The sequence below is a fragment of the Hyperolius riggenbachi genome, chromosome 9 (genome assembly GCF_040937935.1).
Source record: "Hyperolius riggenbachi isolate aHypRig1 chromosome 9, aHypRig1.pri, whole genome shotgun sequence".
NCBI lineage: Eukaryota > Metazoa > Chordata > Amphibia > Anura > Hyperoliidae > Hyperolius > Hyperolius riggenbachi.
Genome location: NC_090654.1, coordinates 68,122,090 through 68,142,547, shown reverse-complemented (window position 1 = coordinate 68,142,547; position 20,458 = coordinate 68,122,090). Strand labels below are relative to the sequence as shown.

At 48.5% G+C, this 20,458-nt stretch overlaps 1 long non-coding RNA gene across 1 annotated transcript in view; it reads left to right on the top strand.

Moving 5' to 3' along the window:
- LOC137531624 (uncharacterized) overlaps positions 1–20,458 on the top strand; it is a 473,661-nt gene that overhangs the window by 83,880 nt on the left and 369,323 nt on the right. The window contains exon 2 of the long non-coding RNA XR_011023685.1: positions 19,987–20,138. This is a non-coding gene — a long non-coding RNA (uncharacterized lncRNA). The remainder of the gene's footprint in view (positions 1–19,986; positions 20,139–20,458) is intronic.

Sequence of the window (20,458 nt, the reverse complement as noted above, 5' to 3'; positions counted from 1 at the left end):
GGGCGATGCTGAGCGATATTATACCTGAGGTCTCTGTATGGGGCAATACTGAGCGATATTATACCTGAGGTCTGTGTATGGGGCAATGCTGAGCGATTTTATACCTGAGGTCTGTGTATGGGGCAATACTGAGCGATATTATACCTGAGGTCTGTGTATGGGGCAATGCTGAGCGATATTATACCTGAGGTCTGTGTATGGGGCAATACTGAGCGATATTATACCTGAGGTCTGTGTATAGGGCCATGCTGAGCGATATTATACCTGAGGTCTGTGTATGGGGCGATGCTGAGCGATATTATACCTGAGGTCTGTGTATAGGGCCATGCTCAGCGATATTATACCTGAGGTCTGTGTATGGGGCAATACTGAGCGATATTATACCTGAGGTCTGTGTATAGGGCCATGCTGAGCGATATTATACCTGAGGTCTGTGTATGGGGCGATGCTGAGCGATATTATACCTGAGGTCTGTGTATGGGGCAATGCTGAGCGATATTATACCTGAGGTCTGTGTATGGGGCAATACTGAGCGATATTATACCTGAGGTCTGTGTATAGGGCCATGCTGAGCGATATTATACCTGAGGTCTGTGTATGGGGCGATGCTGAGCGATATTATACCTGAGGTCTGTGTATGGGGCGATGCTGAGCGATATTATACCTGAGGTCTGTGTATGGGGCGATGCTGAGCGATATTATACCTGAGGTCTGTGTATGGGGCGATGCTGAGCGATATTATACCTGAGGTCTGTGTATGGGGCGATGCTGAGCGATATTATACCTGAGGTCTGTGTATGGGGCGATGCTGAGCGATATTATACCTGAGGTCTGTGTATGGGGCGATGCTGAGCGATATTATACCTGAGGTCTGTGTATGGGGCGATGCTGAGCGATATTATACCTGAGGTCTGTGTATGGGGCGATGCTGAGCGATATTATACCTGAGGTCTGTGTATGGGGCGATGCTGAGCGATATTATACCTGAGGTCTGTGTATGGGGCGATGCTGAGCGATATTATACCTGAGGTCTGTGTATGGGGCGATGCTGAGCGATATTATACCTGAGGTCTGTGTATGGGGCCATGCTGAGCGATATTATACCTGAGGTCTGTGTATGGGGTGATGCTGAGCGATATTATACCTGAGGTCTGTGTATGGGGCGATACTGAGCGATATTATACCTGAGGTCTGTGTATGGGGCGATGCTGAGCGATATTATACCTGAGGTCTATGTATGCGGCAATGCTGAACGATATTATACCTGAGGTCTGTGTATGGGGCAATGCTGAACGATATTATACCTGAGGTCTGTGTATGGGGCAATACTGAGCGATATTATACCTGAGGTCTGTGTATGGGGCAATGCTGAGCGATATTATACCTGAGGTCTGTGTATGGGGCAATACTGAGCGATATTATACCTGAGGTCTGTGTATGGGGCGATGCTGAGCGATATTATACCTGAGGTCCGTGTATGGGGCGATGCTGAGCGATATTATACCTGAGGTCTGTGTATGGGGCCATGCTGAGCGATATTATACCTGAGGTCTGTGTATGGGGCGATGCTGAGCGATATTATACCTGAGGTCTGTGTATGGGGCAATACTGAGCGATATTATACCTGAGGTCTGTGTATGGGGCGATGCTGAGCGATATTATACCTGAGGTCTATGTATGCGGCAATGCTGAACGATATTATACCTGAGGTCTGTGTATGGGGCAATGCTGAACGATATTATACCTGAGGTCTGTGTATGGGGCAATACTGAGCGATATTATACCTGAGGTCTGTGTATGGGGCAATACTGAGCGATATTATACCTGAGGTCTGTGTATAGGGCCATGCTGAGCGATATTATACCTGAGGTCTGTGTATGGGGCGATGCTGAGCGATATTATACCTGAGGTCTGTGTATGGGGCGATGCTGAGCGATATTATACCTGAGGTCTGTGTATGGGGCGATGCTGAGCGATATTATACCTGAGGTCTGTGTATAGGGCGATGCTGAGCGATATTATACCTGAGGTCTGTGTATGGGGCGATGCTCAGCGATATTATACCTGAGATCTGTGTATGGGGCGATGCTGAGCGATATTATACCTGAGGTCTGTGTATGGGGCGATGCTGAGCGATATTATACCTGAGGTCTGTGTATGGGGCGATGCTGAGCGATATTATACCTGAGGTCTGTGTATGGGGCGATGCTGAGCGATATTATACCTGAGGTCTGTGTATGGGGCCATGCTGAGCGATATTATACCTGAGGTCTGTGTATGGGGTGATGCTGAGCGATATTATACCTGAGGTCTCTGTATGGGGCGATGCTGAGCGATATTATACCTGAGGTCTGTGTATAGGGCGATACTGAGCGATATTATACCTGAAGTCTGTGTATGGGGCGATGCTGAGCGATATTATACCTGAGGTCTCTGTATGGGGCAATACTGAGCGATATTATACCTGAGGTCTGTGTATGGGGCAATGCTGAGCGATTTTATACCTGAGGTCTGTGTATGGGGCAATACTGAGCGATATTATACCTGAGGTCTGTGTATGGGGCAATGCTGAGCGATATTATACCTGAGGTCTGTGTATGGGGCAATACTGAGCGATATTATACCTGAGGTCTGTGTATAGGGCCATGCTGAGCGATATTATACCTGAGGTCTGTGTATGGGGCGATGCTGAGCGATATTATACCTGAGGTCTGTGTATAGGGCCATGCTCAGCGATATTATACCTGAGGTCTGTGTATGGGGCAATACTGAGCGATATTATACCTGAGGTCTGTGTATAGGGCCATGCTGAGCGATATTATACCTGAGGTCTGTGTATGGGGCGATGCTGAGCGATATTATACCTGAGGTCTGTGTATAGGGCCATGCTCAGCGATATTATACCTGAGGTCTGTGTATGGGGCAATACTGAGCGATATTATACCTGAGGTCTGTGTATGGGGCCATGCTGAGCGATATTATACCTGAGGTCTGTGTATGGGGCGATGCTGAGCGATATTATACCTGAGGTCTGTGTATGGGGCGATGCTGAGCGATATTATACCTGAGGTCTGTGTATGGGGCGATGCTGAGCGATATTATACCTGAGGTCTGTGTATGGGGCGATACTGAGCGATATTATACCTGAGGTCTGTGTATGGGGCGATGCTGAGCGATATTATACCTGAGGTCTGTGTATGGGGCGATGCTGAGCGATATTATACCTGAGGTCTGTGTATTGGGCGATGCTGAGCGATATTATACCTGAGGTCTGTGTATGGGGCGATGCTGAGCGATATTATACCTGAGGTCTGTGTATGGGGCGATGCTGAGCGATATTATACCTGAGGTCTGTGAATGGGGCGATGCTGAGCGATATTATACCTGAGGTCTGTGTATGGGGCGATGCTGAGCGATATTATACCTGAGGTCTGTGTATGGGGCGATGCTGAGCGATATTATACCTGAGGTCTGTGTATGGGGCCATGCTGAGCGATATTATACCTGAGGTCTGTGTATGGGGTGATGCTGAGCGATATTATACCTGAGGTCTGTGTATGGGGCAATACTGAGCGATATTATACCTGAGGTCTGTGTATGGGGCGATGCTGAGCGATATTATACCTGAGGTCTGTGTATGGGGCAATACTGAGCGATATTATACCTGAGGTCTGTGTATGGGGCGATGCTGAGCGATATTATACCTGAGGTCCGTGTATGGGGCGATGCTGAGCGATATTATACCTGAGGTCTGTGTATGGGGCCATGCTGAGCGATATTATACCTGAGGTCTGTGTATGGGGCAATGCTGAGCGATATTATACCTGAGGTCTGTGTATGGGGCAATACTGAGCGATATTATACCTGAGGTCTGTGTATGGGGCGATGCTGAGCGATATTATACCTGAGGTCCGTGTATGGGGCGATGCTGAGCGATATTATACCTGAGGTCTGTGTATGGGGCCATGCTGAGCGATATTATACCTGAGGTCTGTGTATGGGGCGATGCTGAGCGATATTATACCTGAGGTCTGTGTATGGGGCAATACTGAGCGATATTATACCTGAGGTCTGTGTATGGGGCGATGCTGAGCGATATTATACCTGAGGTCTATGTATGCGGCAATGCTGAACGATATTATACCTGAGGTCTGTGTATGGGGCAATGCTGAACGATATTATACCTGAGGTCTGTGTATGGGGCAATACTGAGCGATATTATACCTGAGGTCTGTGTATGGGGCAATACTGAGCGATATTATACCTGAGGTCTGTGTATAGGGCCATGCTGAGCGATATTATACCTGAGGTCTGTGTATGGGGCGATGCTGAGCGATATTATACCTGAGGTCTGTGTATGGGGCGATGCTGAGCGATATTATACCTGAGGTCTGTGTATGGGGCGATGCTGAGCGATATTATACCTGAGGTCTGTGTATAGGGCGATGCTGAGCGATATTATACCTGAGGTCTGTGTATGGGGCGATGCTCAGCGATATTATACCTGAGATCTGTGTATGGGGCGATGCTGAGCGATATTATACCTGAGGTCTGTGTATGGGGCGATGCTGAGCGATATTATACCTGAGGTCTGTGTATGGGGCGATGCTGAGCGATATTATACCTGAGGTCTGTGTATGGGGCGATGCTGAGCGATATTATACCTGAGGTCTGTGTATGGGGCCATGCTGAGCGATATTATACCTGAGGTCTGTGTATGGGGTGATGCTGAGCGATATTATACCTGAGGTCTCTGTATGGGGCGATGCTGAGCGATATTATACCTGAGGTCTGTGTATAGGGCGATACTGAGCGATATTATACCTGAGGTCTGTGTATGGGGCAATACTGAGCGATATTATACCTGAGGTCTGTGTATAGGGCCATGCTGAGCGATATTATACCTGAGGTCTGTGTATGGGGCGATGCTGAGCGATATTATACCTGAGGTCTGTGTATAGGGCCATGCTCAGCGATATTATACCTGAGGTCTGTGTATGGGGCAATACTGAGCGATATTATACCTGAGGTCTGTGTATAGGGCCATGCTGAGCGATATTATACCTGAGGTCTGTGTATGGGGCGATGCTGAGCGATATTATACCTGAGGTCTGTGTATAGGGCCATGCTCAGCGATATTATACCTGAGGTCTGTGTATGGGGCAATACTGAGCGATATTATACCTGAGGTCTGTGTATAGGGCCATGCTGAGCGATATTATACCTGAGGTCTGTGTATGGGGCGATGCTGAGCGATATTATACCTGAGGTCTGTGTATGGGGCAATGCTGAGCGATATTATACCTGAGGTCTGTGTATGGGGCAATACTGAGCGATATTATACCTGAGGTCTGTGTATGGGGCCATGCTGAGCGATATTATACCTGAGGTCTGTGTATGGGGCGATGCTGAGCGATATTATACCTGAGGTCTGTGTATGGGGCGATGCTGAGCGATATTATACCTGAGGTCTGTGTATGGGGCGATGCTGAGCGATATTATACCTGAGGTCTGTGTATGGGGCGATACTGAGCGATATTATACCTGAGGTCTGTGTATGGGGCGATGCTGAGCGATATTATACCTGAGGTCTGTGTATGGGGCGATGCTGAGCGATATTATACCTGAGGTCTGTGTATGGGGCGATGCTGAGCGATATTATACCTGAGGTCTGTGTATGGGGCGATGCTGAGCGATATTATACCTGAGGTCTGTGTATGGGGCGATGCTGAGCGATATTATACCTGAGGTCTGTGTATGGGGCGATGCTGAGCGATATTATACCTGAGGTCTGTGTATGGGGCGATGCTGAGCGATATTATACCTGAGGTCTGTGTATGGGGCGATGCTGAGCGATATTATACCTGAGGTCTGTGTATGGGGCCATGCTGAGCGATATTATACCTGAGGTCTGTGTATGGGGTGATGCTGAGCGATATTATACCTGAGGTCTGTGTATGGGGCAATACTGAGCGATATTATACCTGAGGTCTGTGTATGGGGCGATGCTGAGCGATATTATACCTGAGGTCTGTGTATGGGGCGATGCTGAGCGATATTATACCTGAGGTCTGTGTATGGGGCGATGCTGAGCGATATTATACCTGAAGTCTGTGTATGGGGCGATGCTGAGCGATATTATACCTGAGGTCTGTGTATGGGGCGATGCTGAGCGATATTATACCTGAGGTCTGTGTATGGGGCGATGCTGAGCGATATTATACCTGAGGTCTGTGTATGGGGCGATGCTGAGCGATATTATACCTGAGGTCTGTGTATGGGGCGATGCTGAGCGATATTATACCTGAGGTCTGTGTATGGGGCCATGCTGAGCGATATTATACCTGAGGTCTGTGTATGGGGTGATGCTGAGCGATATTATACCTGAGGTCTGTGTATGGGGCAATACTGAGCGATATTATACCTGAGGTCTGTGTATGGGGCGATGCTGAGCGATATTATACCTGAGGTCTATGTATGCGGCAATGCTGAACGATATTATACCTGAGGTCTGTGTATGGGGCAATGCTGAACGATATTATACCTGAGGTCTGTGTATGGGGCAATACTGAGCGATATTATACCTGAGGTCTGTGTATGGGGCAATGCTGAGCGATATTATACCTGAGGTCTGTGTATGGGGCAATACTGAGCGGTATTATACCTGAGGTCTGTGTATGGGGCGATGCTGAGCGATATTATACCTGAGGTCCGTGTATGGGGCGATGCTGAGCGATATTATACCTGAGGTCTGTGTATGGGGCCATGCTGAGCGATATTATACCTGAGGTCTGTGTATGGGGCGATGCTGAGCGATATTATACCTGAGGTCTGTGTATGGGGCAATACTGAGCGATATTATACCTGAGGTCTGTGTATGGGGCGATGCTGAGCGATATTATACCTGAGGTCTATGTATGCGGCAATGCTGAACGATATTATACCTGAGGTCTGTGTATGGGGCAATGCTGAACGATATTATACCTGAGGTCTGTGTATGGGGCAATACTGAGCGATATTATACCTGAGGTCTGTGTATGGGGCAATACTGAGCGATATTATACCTGAGGTCTGTGTATAGGGCCATGCTGAGCGATATTATACCTGAGGTCTGTGTATGGGGCGATGCTGAGCGATATTATACCTGAGGTCTGTGTATGGGGCGATGCTGAGCGATATTATACCTGAGGTCTGTGTATGGGGCGATGCTGAGCGATATTATACCTGAGGTCTGTGTATAGGGCGATGCTGAGCGATATTATACCTGAGGTCTGTGTATGGGGCGATGCTCAGCGATATTATACCTGAGATCTGTGTATGGGGCGATGCTGAGCGATATTATACCTGAGGTCTGTGTATGGGGCGATGCTGAGCGATATTATACCTGAGGTCTGTGTATGGGGCGATGCTGAGCGATATTATACCTGAGGTCTGTGTATGGGGCGATGCTGAGCGATATTATACCTGAGGTCTGTGTATGGGGCCATGCTGAGCGATATTATACCTGAGGTCTGTGTATGGGGCGATGCTGAGCGATATTATACCTGAGGTCTCTGTATGGGGCGATGCTGAGCGATATTATACCTGAGGTCTGTGTATAGGGCGATACTGAGCGATATTATACCTGAAGTCTGTGTATGGGGCGATGCTGAGCGATATTATACCTGAGGTCTCTGTATGGGGCAATACTGAGCGATATTATACCTGAGGTCTGTGTATGGGGCAATGCTGAGCGATTTTATACCTGAGGTCTGTGTATGGGGCAATACTGAGCGATATTATACCTGAGGTCTGTGTATGGGGCAATGCTGAGCGATATTATACCTGAGGTCTGTGTATGGGGCAATACTGAGCGATATTATACCTGAGGTCTGTGTATAGGGCCATGCTGAGCGATATTATACCTGAGGTCTGTGTATGGGGCGATGCTGAGCGATATTATACTTGAGGTCTGTGTATAGGGCCATGCTCAGCGATATTATACCTGAGGTCTGTGTATGGGGCAATACTGAGCGATATTATACCTGAGGTCTGTGTATAGGGCCATGCTGAGCGATATTATACCTGAGGTCTGTGTATGGGGCGATGCTGAGCGATATTATACCTGAGGTCTGTGTATAGGGCCATGCTCAGCGATATTATACCTGAGGTCTGTGTATGGGGCAATACTGAGCGATATTATACCTGAGGTCTGTGTATAGGGCCATGCTGAGCGATATTATACCTGAGGTCTGTGTATGGGGCGATGCTGAGCGATATTATACCTGAGGTCTGTGTATGGGGCAATGCTGAGCGATATTATACCTGAGGTCTGTGTATGGGGCAATACTGAGCGATATTATACCTGAGGTCTGTGTATAGGGCCATGCTGAGCGATATTATACCTGAGGTCTGTGTATGGGGCGATGCTGAGCGATATTATACCTGAGGTCTGTGTATGGGGCGATGCTGAGCGATATTATACCTGAGGTCTGTGTATGGGGCGATGCTGAGCGATATTATACCTGAGGTCTGTGTATGGGGCGATACTGAGCGATATTATACCTGAGGTCTGTGTATGGGGCGATGCTGAGCGATATTATACCTGAGGTCTGTGTATGGGGCGATGCTGAGCGATATTATACCTGAGGTCTGTGTATGGGGCGATGCTGAGCGATATTATACCTGAGGTCTGTGTATGGGGCGATGCTGAGCGATATTATACCTGAGGTCTGTGTATGGGGCGATGCTGAGCGATATTATACCTGAGGTCTGTGTATGGGGCGATGCTGAGCGATATTATACCTGAGGTCTGTGAATGGGGCGATGCTGAGCGATATTATACCTGAGGTCTGTGTATGGGGCGATGCTGAGCGATATTATACCTGAGGTCTGTGTATGGGGCCATGCTGAGCGATATTATACCTGAGGTCTGTGTATGGGGTGATGCTGAGCGATATTATACCTGAGGTCTGTGTATGGGGCAATACTGAGCGATATTATACCTGAGGTCTGTGTATGGGGCGATGCTGAGCGATATTATACCTGAGGTCTATGTATGCGGCAATGCTGAACGATATTATACCTGAGGTCAGTGTATGGGGCAATGCTGAACGATATTATACCTGAGGTCTGTGTATGGGGCAATACTGAGCGATATTATACCTGAGGTCTGTGTATGGGGCAATGCTGAGCGATATTATACCTGAGGTCTGTGTATGGGGCAATACTGAGCGATATTATACCTGAGGTCTGTGTATGGGGCGATGCTGAGCGATATTATACCTGAGGTCCGTGTATGGGGCGATGCTGAGCGATATTATACCTGAGGTCCGTGTATGGGGCCATGCTGAGCGATATTATACCTGAGGTCTGTGTATGGGGCGATGCTGAGCGATATTATACCTGAGGTCTGTGTATGGGGCAATACTGAGCGATATTATACCTGAGGTCTGTGTATGGGGCGATGCTGAGCGATATTATACCTGAGGTCTATGTATGCGGCAATGCTGAACGATATTATACCTGAGGTCTGTGTATGGGGCAATGCTGAACGATATTATACCTGAGGTCTGTGTATGGGGCAATACTGAGCGATATTATACCTGAGGTCTGTGTATGGGGCAATACTGAGCGATATTATACCTGAGGTCTGTGTATAGGGCCATGCTGAGCGATATTATACCTGAGGTCTGTGTATGGGGCGATGCTGAGCGATATTATACCTGAGGTCTGTGTATGGGGCGATGCTGAGCGATATTATACCTGAGGTCTGTGTATGGGGCGATGCTGAGCGATATTATACCTGAGGTCTGTGTATAGGGCGATGCTGAGCGATATTATACCTGAGGTCTGTGTATGGGGCGATGCTCAGCGATATTATACCTGAGGTCTGTGTATGGGGCGATGCTGAGCGATATTATACCTGAGGTCTGTGTATAGGGCCATGCTGAGCGATATTATACCTGAGGTCTGTGTATGGGGCGATGCTGAGCGATATTATACCTGAGGTCTGTGTATGGGGCGATGCTGAGCGATATTATACCTGAGGTCTGTGTATGGGGCGATGCTGGGCGATATTATACCTGAGGTCTGTGTATAGGGCGATGCTGAGCGATATTATACCTGAGGTCTGTGTATGGGGCGATGCTCAGCGATATTATACCTGAGATCTGTGTATGGGGCAATACTGAGCGATATTATACCTGAGGTCTGTGTATAGGGCCATGCTGAGCGATATTATACCTGAGGTCTGTGTATGGGGCGATGCTGAGCGATATTATACCTGAGGTCTGTGTATGGGGCGATGCTGAGCGATATTATACCTGAGGTCTGTGTATGGGGCGGTGCTGAGCGATATTATACCTGAGGTCTGTGTATGGGGCGATGCTGAGCGATATTATACCTGAGGTCTGTGTACGGGGCAATGCTGAGCGATATTATACCTGAGGTCTGTGTACGGGGCAATGCTGAGCGATATTATATCTGAGGTCTGTGTATGGGGCAATGCTGAGCGATATTATACCTGAGGTCTGTGTATGGGGCGATGCTGAGCGATAATATACCTGAGGTCTGTGTATAGGGCGATACTGAGCGATATATTATACCTGAGGTCTGTGTATGGGGCGATGCTGAGCGATATTATACCTGAGGTCTGTGTATGGGGCGATGCTGAGCGATATTATACCTGAGGTCTGTGTATGGGGCGATGCTGAGCGATATTATACCTGAGGTCTGTGTATGGGGCCATGCTGAGCGATATTATACCTGAGGTCTGTGTATGGGGCCATGCTGAGCGATATTATACCTGAGGTCTGTGTATGGGGTGATGCTGAGCGATATTATACCTGAGGTCTCTGTATGGGGCGATGCTGAGCGATATTATACCTGAGGTCTGTGTATAGGGCGATACTGAGCGATATTATACCTGAGGTCTGTGTATGGGGCGATGCTGAGCGATATTATACCTTAGGTCTCTGTATGGGGCAATACTGAGCGATATTATACCTGAGGTCTGTGTATGGGGCAATGCTGAGCGATATTATACCTGAGGTCTGTGTATGGGGCAATACTGAGCGATATTATACCTGAGGTCTGTGTATGGGGCAATACTGAGCGATATTATACCTGAGGTCTGTGTATGGGGCAATACTGAGCGATATTATACCTGAGGTCTGTGTATGGGGCAATGCTGAGGGATATTATACCTGAGGTCTGTGTATGGGGCAATCCTGAGCGATATTATACCTGAGGTCTGTGTATAGGGCCATGCTGAGCGATATTATACCTGAGGTCTGTGTATGGGGCGATGCTGAGCGATATTATACCTGAGGTCTGTGTATGGGGCGATGCTGAGCGATATTATACCTGAGGTCTGTGTATGGGGCAATACTGAGCGATATTATACCTGAGGTCTGTGTATGGGGCAATGCTGAGCGATATTATACCTGAGGTCTGTGTATGGGGCAATACTGAGCGATATTATACCTGAGGTCTGTGTATGGGGCCATGCTGAGCGATATTATACCTGAGGTCTGTGTATGGGGCGATGCTGAGCGATATTATACCTGAGGTCTGTGTATGGGGCGATGCTGATCGATATTATACCTGAGGTCTGTGTATGGGGCGATGCTGAGCGATATTATACCTGAGGTCTGTGTATGGGGCAATGCTGAGCGATATTATACCTGAGGTCTGTGTATGGGGCAATACTGAGCGATATTATACCTGAGGTCTGTGTATAGGGCCATGCTGAGCGATATTATACCTGAGGTCTGTGTATGGGGCGATGCTGAGCGATATTATACCTGAGGTCTGTGTATGGGGCGATGCTGAGCGATATTATACCTGAGGTCTGTGTATGGGGCGATGCTGAGCGATATTATACCTGAGGTCTGTGTATGGGGCGATACTGAGCGATATTATACCTGAGGTCTGTGTATGGGGCGATGCTGAGCGATATTATACCTGAGGTCTGTGTATGGGGCGATGCTGAGCGATATTATACCTGAGGTCTGTGTATGGGGCGATGCTGAGCGATATTATACCTGAGGTCTGTGTATGGGGCGATGCTGAGCGATATTATACCTGAGGTCTGTGTATGGGGCGATGCTGAGCGATATTATACCTGAGGTCTGTGTATGGGGCGATGCTGAGCGATATTATACCTGAGGTCTGTGTACGGGGCAATGCTGAGCGATATTATACCTGAGGTCTGTGTACGGGGCAATGCTGAGCGATATTATACCTGAGGTCTGTGTATGGGGCAATGCTGAGCGATATTATACCTGAGGTCTGTGTATGGGGCGATGCTGAGCGATATTATACCTGAGGTCTGTGTACGGGGCAATGCTGAGCGATATTATACCTGAGGTCTGTGTATGGGGCGATGCTGAGCGATATTATACCTGAGGTCTGTGTATGGGGCCATGCTGAGCGATATTATACCTGAGGTCTGTGTATGGGGTGATGCTGAGCGATATTATACCTGAGGTCTCTGTATGGGGCGATGCTGAGCGATATTATACCTGAGGTCTGTGTATAGGGCGATACTGAGCGATATTATACCTGAGGTCTGTGTATGGGGCAATACTGAGCGATATTATACCTGAGGTCTGTGTATGGGGCAATGCTGAGCGATATTATACCTGAGGTCTGTGTATGGGGCAATACTGAGCGATATTATACCTGAGGTCTGTGTATAGGGCCATGCTGAGCGATATTATACCTGAGGTCTGTGTATGGGGCGATGCTGAGCGATATTATACCTGAGGTCTGTGTATAGGGCCATGCTCAGCGATATTATACCTGAGGTCTGTGTATGGGGCAATACTGAGCGATATTATACCTGAGGTCTGTGTATAGGGCCATGCTGAGCGATATTATACCTGAGGTCTGTGTATGGGGCGATGCTGAGCGATATTATACCTGAGGTCTGTGTATGGGGCAATGCTGAGCGATATTATACCTGAGGTCTGTGTATGGGGCAATACTGAGCGATATTATACCTGAGGTCTGTGTATAGGGCCATGCTGAGCGATATTATACCTGAGGTCTGTGTATGGGGCGATGCTGAGCGATATTATACCTGAGGTCTGTGTATGGGGCGATACTGAGCGATATTATACCTGAGGTCTGTGTATGGGGCGATGCTGAGCGATATTATACCTGAGGTCTGTGTATGGGGCGATGCTGAGCGATATTATACCTGAGGTCTGTGTATGGGGCGATGCTGAGCGATATTATACCTGAGGTCTGTGTATGGGGCGATGCTGAGCGATATTATACCTGAGGTCTGTGTATGGGGCGATGCTGAGCGATATTATACCTGAGGTCTGTGTATGGGGCGATGCTGAGCGATATTATACCTGAGGTCTGTGTATGGGGCAATGCTGAGCGATATTATACCTGAGGTCTGTGTACGGGGCAATGCTGAGCGATATTATACCTGAGGTCTGTGTATGGGGCAATGCTGAGCGATATTATACCTGAGGTCTGTGTATGGGGCGATGCTGAGCGATAATATACCTGAGGTCTGTGTATAGGGCGATACTGAGCGATATATTATACCTGAGGTCTGTGTATGGGGCGATGCTGAGCGATATTATACCTGAGGTCTGTGTATGGGGCGATGCTGAGCGATATTATACCTGAGGTCTGTGTATGGGGCGATGCTGAGCGATATTATACCTGAGGTCTGTGTATGGGGCCATGCTGAGCGATATTATACCTGAGGTCTGTGTATGGGGTGATGCTGAGCGATATTATACCTGAGGTCTCTGTATGGGGCGATGCTGAGCGATATTATACCTGAGGTCTGTGTATAGGGCGATACTGAGCGATATTATACCTGAGGTCTGTGTATGGGGCGATGCTGAGCGATATTATACCTGAGGTCTCTGTATGGGGCAATACTGAGCGATATTATACCTGAGGTCTGTGTATGGGGCAATGCTGAGCGATATTATACTTGAGGTCTGTGTATGGGGCAATACTGAGCGATATTATACCTGAGGTCTGTGTATGGGGCAATGCTGAGCGATATTATACCTGAGGTCTGTGTATGGGGCAATACTGAGCGATATTATACCTGAGGTCTGTGTATAGGGCCATGCTGAGCGATATTATACCTGAGGTCTGTGTATGGGGCGATGCTGAGCGATATTATACCTGAGGTCTGTGTATAGGGCCATGCTCAGCGATATTATACCTGAGGTCTGTGTATGGGGCAATACTGAGCGATATTATACCTGAGGTCTGTGTATAGGGCCATGCTGAGCGATATTATACCTGAGGTCTGTGTATGGGGCGATGCTGAGCGATATTATACCTGAGGTCTGTGTATGGGGCAATGCTGAGCGATATTATACCTGAGGTCTGTGTATGGGGCAATACTGAGCGATATTATACCTGAGGTCTGTGTATAGGGCCATGCTGAGCGATATTATACCTGAGGTCTGTGTATGGGGCGATGCTGAGCGATATTATACCTGAGGTCTGTGTATGGGGCGATGCTGAGCGATATTATACCTGAGGTCTGTGTATGGGGCGATGCTGAGCGATATTATACCTGAGGTCTGTGTACGGGGCAATGCTGAGCGATATTATACCTGAGGTCTGTGTATGGGGCAATGCTGAGCGATATTATACCTGAGGTCTGTGTATGGGGCGATGCTGAGCGATAATATACCTGAGGTCTGTGTATAGGGCGATACTGAGCGATATATTATACCTGAGGTCTGTGTATGGGGCGATGCTGAGCGATATTATACCTGAGGTCTGTGTATGGGGCGATGCTGAGCGATATTATACCTGAGGTCTGTGTATGGGGCGATGCTGAGCGATATTATACCTGAGGTCTGTGTATGGGGCCATGCTGAGCGATATTATACCTGAGGTCTGTGTATGGGGTGATGCTGAGCGATATTCTACCTGAGGTCTCTGTATGGGGCGATGCTGAGCGATATTATACCTGAGGTCTGTGTATAGGGCGATACTGAGCGATATTATACCTGAGGTCTGTGTATGGGGCGATGCTGAGCGATATTATACCTGAGGTCTCTGTATGGGGCAATACTGAGCGATATTATACCTGAGGTCTGTGTATGGGGCAATGCTGAGCGATATTATACCTGAGGTCTGTGTATGGGGCAATACTGAGCGATATTATACCTGAGGTCTGTGTATGGGGCAATGCTGAGCGATATTATACCTGAGGTCTGTGTATGGGGCAATACTGAGCGATATTATACCTGAGGTCTGTGTATAGGGCCATGCTGAGCGATATTATACCTGAGGTCTGTGTATGGGGCGATGCTGAGCGATATTATACCTGAGGTCTGTGTATAGGGCCATGCTCAGCGATATTATACCTGAGGTCTGTGTATGGGGCAATACTGAGCGATATTATACCTGAGGTCTGTGTATAGGGCCATGCTGAGCGATATTATACCTGAGGTCTGTGTATGGGGCGATGCTGAGCGATATTATACCTGAGGTCTGTGTATGGGGCAATGCTGAGCGATATTATACCTGAGGTCTGTGTATGGGGCAATACTGAGCGATATTATACCTGAGGTCTGTGTATAGGGCCATGCTGAGCGATATTATACCTGAGGTCTGTGTATGGGGCGATGCTGAGCGATATTATACCTGAGGTCTGTGTATGGGGCGATGCTGAGCGATATTATACCTGAGGTCTGTGTATGGGGCGATGCTGAGCGATATTATACCTGAGGTCTGTGTATAGGGCGATACTGAGCGATATTATACCTGAGGTCTGTGTATGGGGCGATGCTGAGCGATATTATACCTGAGGTCTGTGTATGGGGCGATGCTGAGCGATATTATACCTGAGGTCTGTGTATGGGGTGATGCTGAGCGATATTATACCTGAGGTCTGTGTATGGGGCGATGCTGAGCGATATTATACCTGAGGTCTGTGTATGGGGCGATGCTGAGCGATATTATACCTGAGGTCTGTGTATGGGGCGATGCTGAGCGATATTATACCTGAGGTCTGTGTACGGGGCAATGCTGAGCGATATTATACCTGAGGTCTGTGTATGGGGCAATGCTGAGCGATATTATACCTGAGGTCTGTGTATGGGGCAATGCTGAGCGATATTATACCTGAGGTCTGTGTATGGGGCGATGCTGAGCGATAATATACCTGAGGTCTGTGTATAGGGCGATACTGAGCGATATATTATACCTGAGGTCTGTGTATGGGGCGTTGCTGAGCGATATTATACCTGAGGTCTGTGTATGGGGCGATGCTGAGCGATATTATATCTGAGGTCTGTGTATGGGGCGATGCTGAGCGATATTATACCTGAGGTCTGTGTATGGGGCCATGCTGAGCGATATTATACCTGAGGTCTGTGTATGGGGTGATGCTGAGCGATATTATACCTGAGGTCTCTGCATGGGTCCATGCTGAGCGATATTATACCTGAGGTCTGTGTATAGGGCGATACTGAGCGATATTATACCTGAGGTCTGTGTATGGGGCGATGCTGAGCGATATTATACCTGAGGTCTCTGTATGGGGCGATGCTGAGCGATATTATACCTGAGGTCTGTGTATGGGGCGATGCTGAGCGATATTATACCTGAGGTCTGTGTATGGGGCGATGCTGAGCGATATTATACCTGAGGTCTGTGTATGGGGCAATGCTGAGCGATATTATACCTGAGGTCTGTGTATGGGGCGATGCTGAGCGATATTATACCTGAGGTCTGTGTATAGGGCGATGCTGAGCGATATTATACCTGAGGTCTGTGTATGGGGCGATGCTGAGCGATATTATACCTGAGGTCTGTGTATGGGGCGATGCTGAGCGATGTTATACCTGAGGTCTGTGTATGGGGCGATGCTGAGCGATATTATACCTGAGGTCTGTGTATGGGGCCATGCTGAGCGATATTATACCTGAGGTCTGTGTATGGGGTGATGCTGAGCGATATTATACCTGAGGTCTCTGTATGGGGCGATGCTGAGCGATATTATACCTGAGGTCTGTGTATAGGGCGATACTGAGCGATATTATACCTGAGGTCTGTGTATGGGGCGATGCTGAGCGATATTATACCTGAGGTCTGTGTATAGGGAGATACTGAGCGATATTATACCTGAGGTCTGTGTATGGGGTGATGCTGAGCGATATTATACCTGAGGTCTGTGTATGAAGCCATGCTGAGCGATATTATACCTGAGGTCTGTGTATGGCGCAATGCTGAGCGATATTATACCTGAGGTCTGTGTATGGGGTGATGCTCAGCCATATTATGGTGCAGTTTGGGAAGGGGAGGTGGGGAGTTTAGCTGGCAGTGTGTAGGGCTGGCTCATATTCCACAAGGTGGCTGCTATGGCTTCGATATGCTGAAGCTATGTACACACATGCGAGAATTGTCGCCCATAAGAGATCGAGAAACGATCCCTCGGGCAATAATTCGGGGAATGATGTTGTACAGACATGCCTCTAGCCTTGAGGCCAGCAATGTGCTCTGTTGCTATGGAGGAGGGCAGAGGGGACGACAATCGGCGTATGACGGAGGCGCTTTAATTAGTGGGTGGGGCTAGTAAAAAGCATTGTGAATGGTTGTGCTTGGGCATCGGGGATCGTTAAAAATCCTACCGGACGGAACTGTACTCTTGCCCGAGCAATAGCGATCTGCGGCCTCTGCACACACATAATGATCGTCAGTTGAAACTGAAACAGCGGATAACGACAGACGCATGTGTGTCCCCATTCAACTCTATCCCCGTCTGTTCTCTCCTAAATGCCAGCAGGAGCTGCTTCAGGGTTGGCAGGCACTAGGCCCGGCGGCAGGGCCGGGCCGAGGCAGAGGCTGAAGAGGCTCCAGCCTCAGGGCGCAGTGTAGGAGGGGGTGCACAATTCATTCAGCTGTCATTCCCAATTGTGTTTGAAGCACAAAGAAATAACAAAAGGGCATACATAGCAGTGACTGCAAGCCAGATAACTAGAGATTAAGGTGTTGGGGACGCTGGGGGCCCTGGGGCGCCTCTTAGTCTAATAGCAATTAGTGTGTGATGGCTGGGGTGGGAGGGATGCAGGGGCGCACTTTGCTGTCTCTGCCTTGGGAGCTGAAGGACCTTGTCCCGGCTCTACCCGGCGGTGCGCGTCATTGACTTGTGCGCAATGATGTGTGCTGCCAGGCCTAACGCTTGTGCACTGCTGCTGACCCAGATCAGCTTTTGCTGGCTCCTAGGAGAGAGCAGAGGGGGATGGAAGTGAATGTGGAGGGGGGGCAGTGGGCATGAGGACTACTCACTGTACCTGCTTCAATTCTGATTGGCCAATTTTACTACTTCCATGCAGTATGAGGTTTGAGGCTTAAGTGCCTCTTTAAAGGACTTACGACGAGGCGAAATTAAGAAAAAAAGTTAATCACCTGCCTCATCTTTTAAGGCACGGAGGACGCTGTCCGCACCCTCCGTGCCGATCTGCCGGGTCCCCCCGCTCATTAGCCCCCCGGGCCGGCTGCCGACCCCACGGCCCGGGTCGGGCTCTCCTGCCTCTCGTAAAATGGCCGCTTGCTCTGGCCGCGGCTGCATAGCGTGGATCGGGGGGGATGGCCCTAGAGCTGCGCAGCCGCACTCGCGGCTATGCGGACTGCGCAGCCGCAGCCAGAGCAAGCGGCCATTTTACGAGAGGCAGGAGAGCTCGACCCGGGCCGTGGGGTCGGCAGCCGGCCCGGGGGGTTAATGAGCGGGGAGACCCGGCGGATCGGCACAGGGGGCGCGGACGGCGTCCTCCGTGCCTTAAAAGATGAGGCAGGTGATTAACTTTTTTTCTTAACTTCGCCTCGTAAGTCCTTTAAAGCAGATCTGAGATGAAAAACTAACTATAACAAGTAACTTGTCTATATATCTTATCTAAAGTTTAGATAGTTTACACAGCATATCTAGCTGCAAACAGCTTCAAACGTTTATGATTATTTATTCCTGTGATACAATTAGGGCAGCCATGTTCTGTTTGTCACATTGTCACAGGCTAAGGGCTGGAGATGCTATCAGCTTGCCTGTGTGTAAATGTAGTCCCCTCTCCTCCTCCATCCTCCCCTCTACCTCTGAAATCAATGTCTAGTAACAACCTCCTCCTCCTCCTGCCCAGACTGAGCTCCCATAAGCCCTTGCTACAGTGCCAAGGCACAATAGGAGCTGTGGGCGAGGCCTGTTTAGTTTTAGGGAATTTAGAGTATTAAAACAAAACAAAGTATTTGGCTTGAGGAATGCCCCATAAACTATATGAAAGGAACACAATTATGCAATGAGTAAAAGTTTATCTCGGATCCACGTTAAGTTTTGGGTAGGTTGGAAAATGAGAAGCGCCTTTAAAGACCCTTGATGTGACAGAAAATGAGAGAATGTATCTAGGATCCCGCAACTGAAAATTTAAAATGCAAATAAACTTTTTTATTGTTGATTGTGTCCTCACTTTTATAACAGTCCGGTATAACAGGGAGGTAGAGTGTGTAATATGTAGCTGCTGTAGCCCCCTTCTGGTTACTTATATTTTATTTAGTGACTTCAGATCCAGATAGACATCTGCTGATGGTTGTGTAGCCTTAGGGCTTCTTTCCATTGAAGCGCAGAGCCCAGTGGCTACACGTCACACTCGGCGGATGAGCGGGGCTTGCGACGGGCTAAAGCACCCCGAAATGCAGCAAACCATGAGCGATTCAGCGCTGAATCACCGTGCATGAATGGTAATGGCAGACAGTGCAGTCTATGCACTGTCTGCTGTCCCTGCGATTGCATTTCCATAAGTGTACATAAAAGTGCACTATATGGAAACGAGCCCTTATTTTGTATTTAGTGCCAGTAGAGAGGGTTAGCACACAGCTGACTTCCATGCATCCAGATTTGCTTGCCAATGCTGTCCCTTTCTTCTGTATCAATACAAATGTCTCTCAATTTCTGTTTTTGCCTAGAAAAAGTGTGATCACCTGACCAGTCTCCTCTTCTTCCCCCTACCCTAGACCGCTCCGCAATGTTCATCCCACTGGCATTCTGGGACATACAAATCTGCCATGGCACTCTATGGGGCTCTACATCATTACCTTTGGATGCAGCCCCTGGCTCACCAGAAACAAGATACACTGAGGACAACATTATCTCTGAGAAAAAAAAGGTATGAAAGACCATCTTTGAGTAAAACAAAGCAGAAAAAAATGAATACCTTAAGGCCCCTGTCCCCCCCCCCCCCCCCCACCCACACCGCACAGGTTTACTGGGAGATATCCAGATAGCAACTATCCGGGCATCTCCCGGATCCGGATTTGAGCAGCACTGTTCACATGCACACATCTAAATTCAGAATTGCAGCCTATTGAAATCAATAGGCTGCTTCACAATTTGTGTGCATGAAGAAAAACAGAAGCACTGCTTTTCTTCTTTCTCTGCCTGAAAGAGGTAATATTGTATTATGCAACTAAAGGTGCCCATACATCA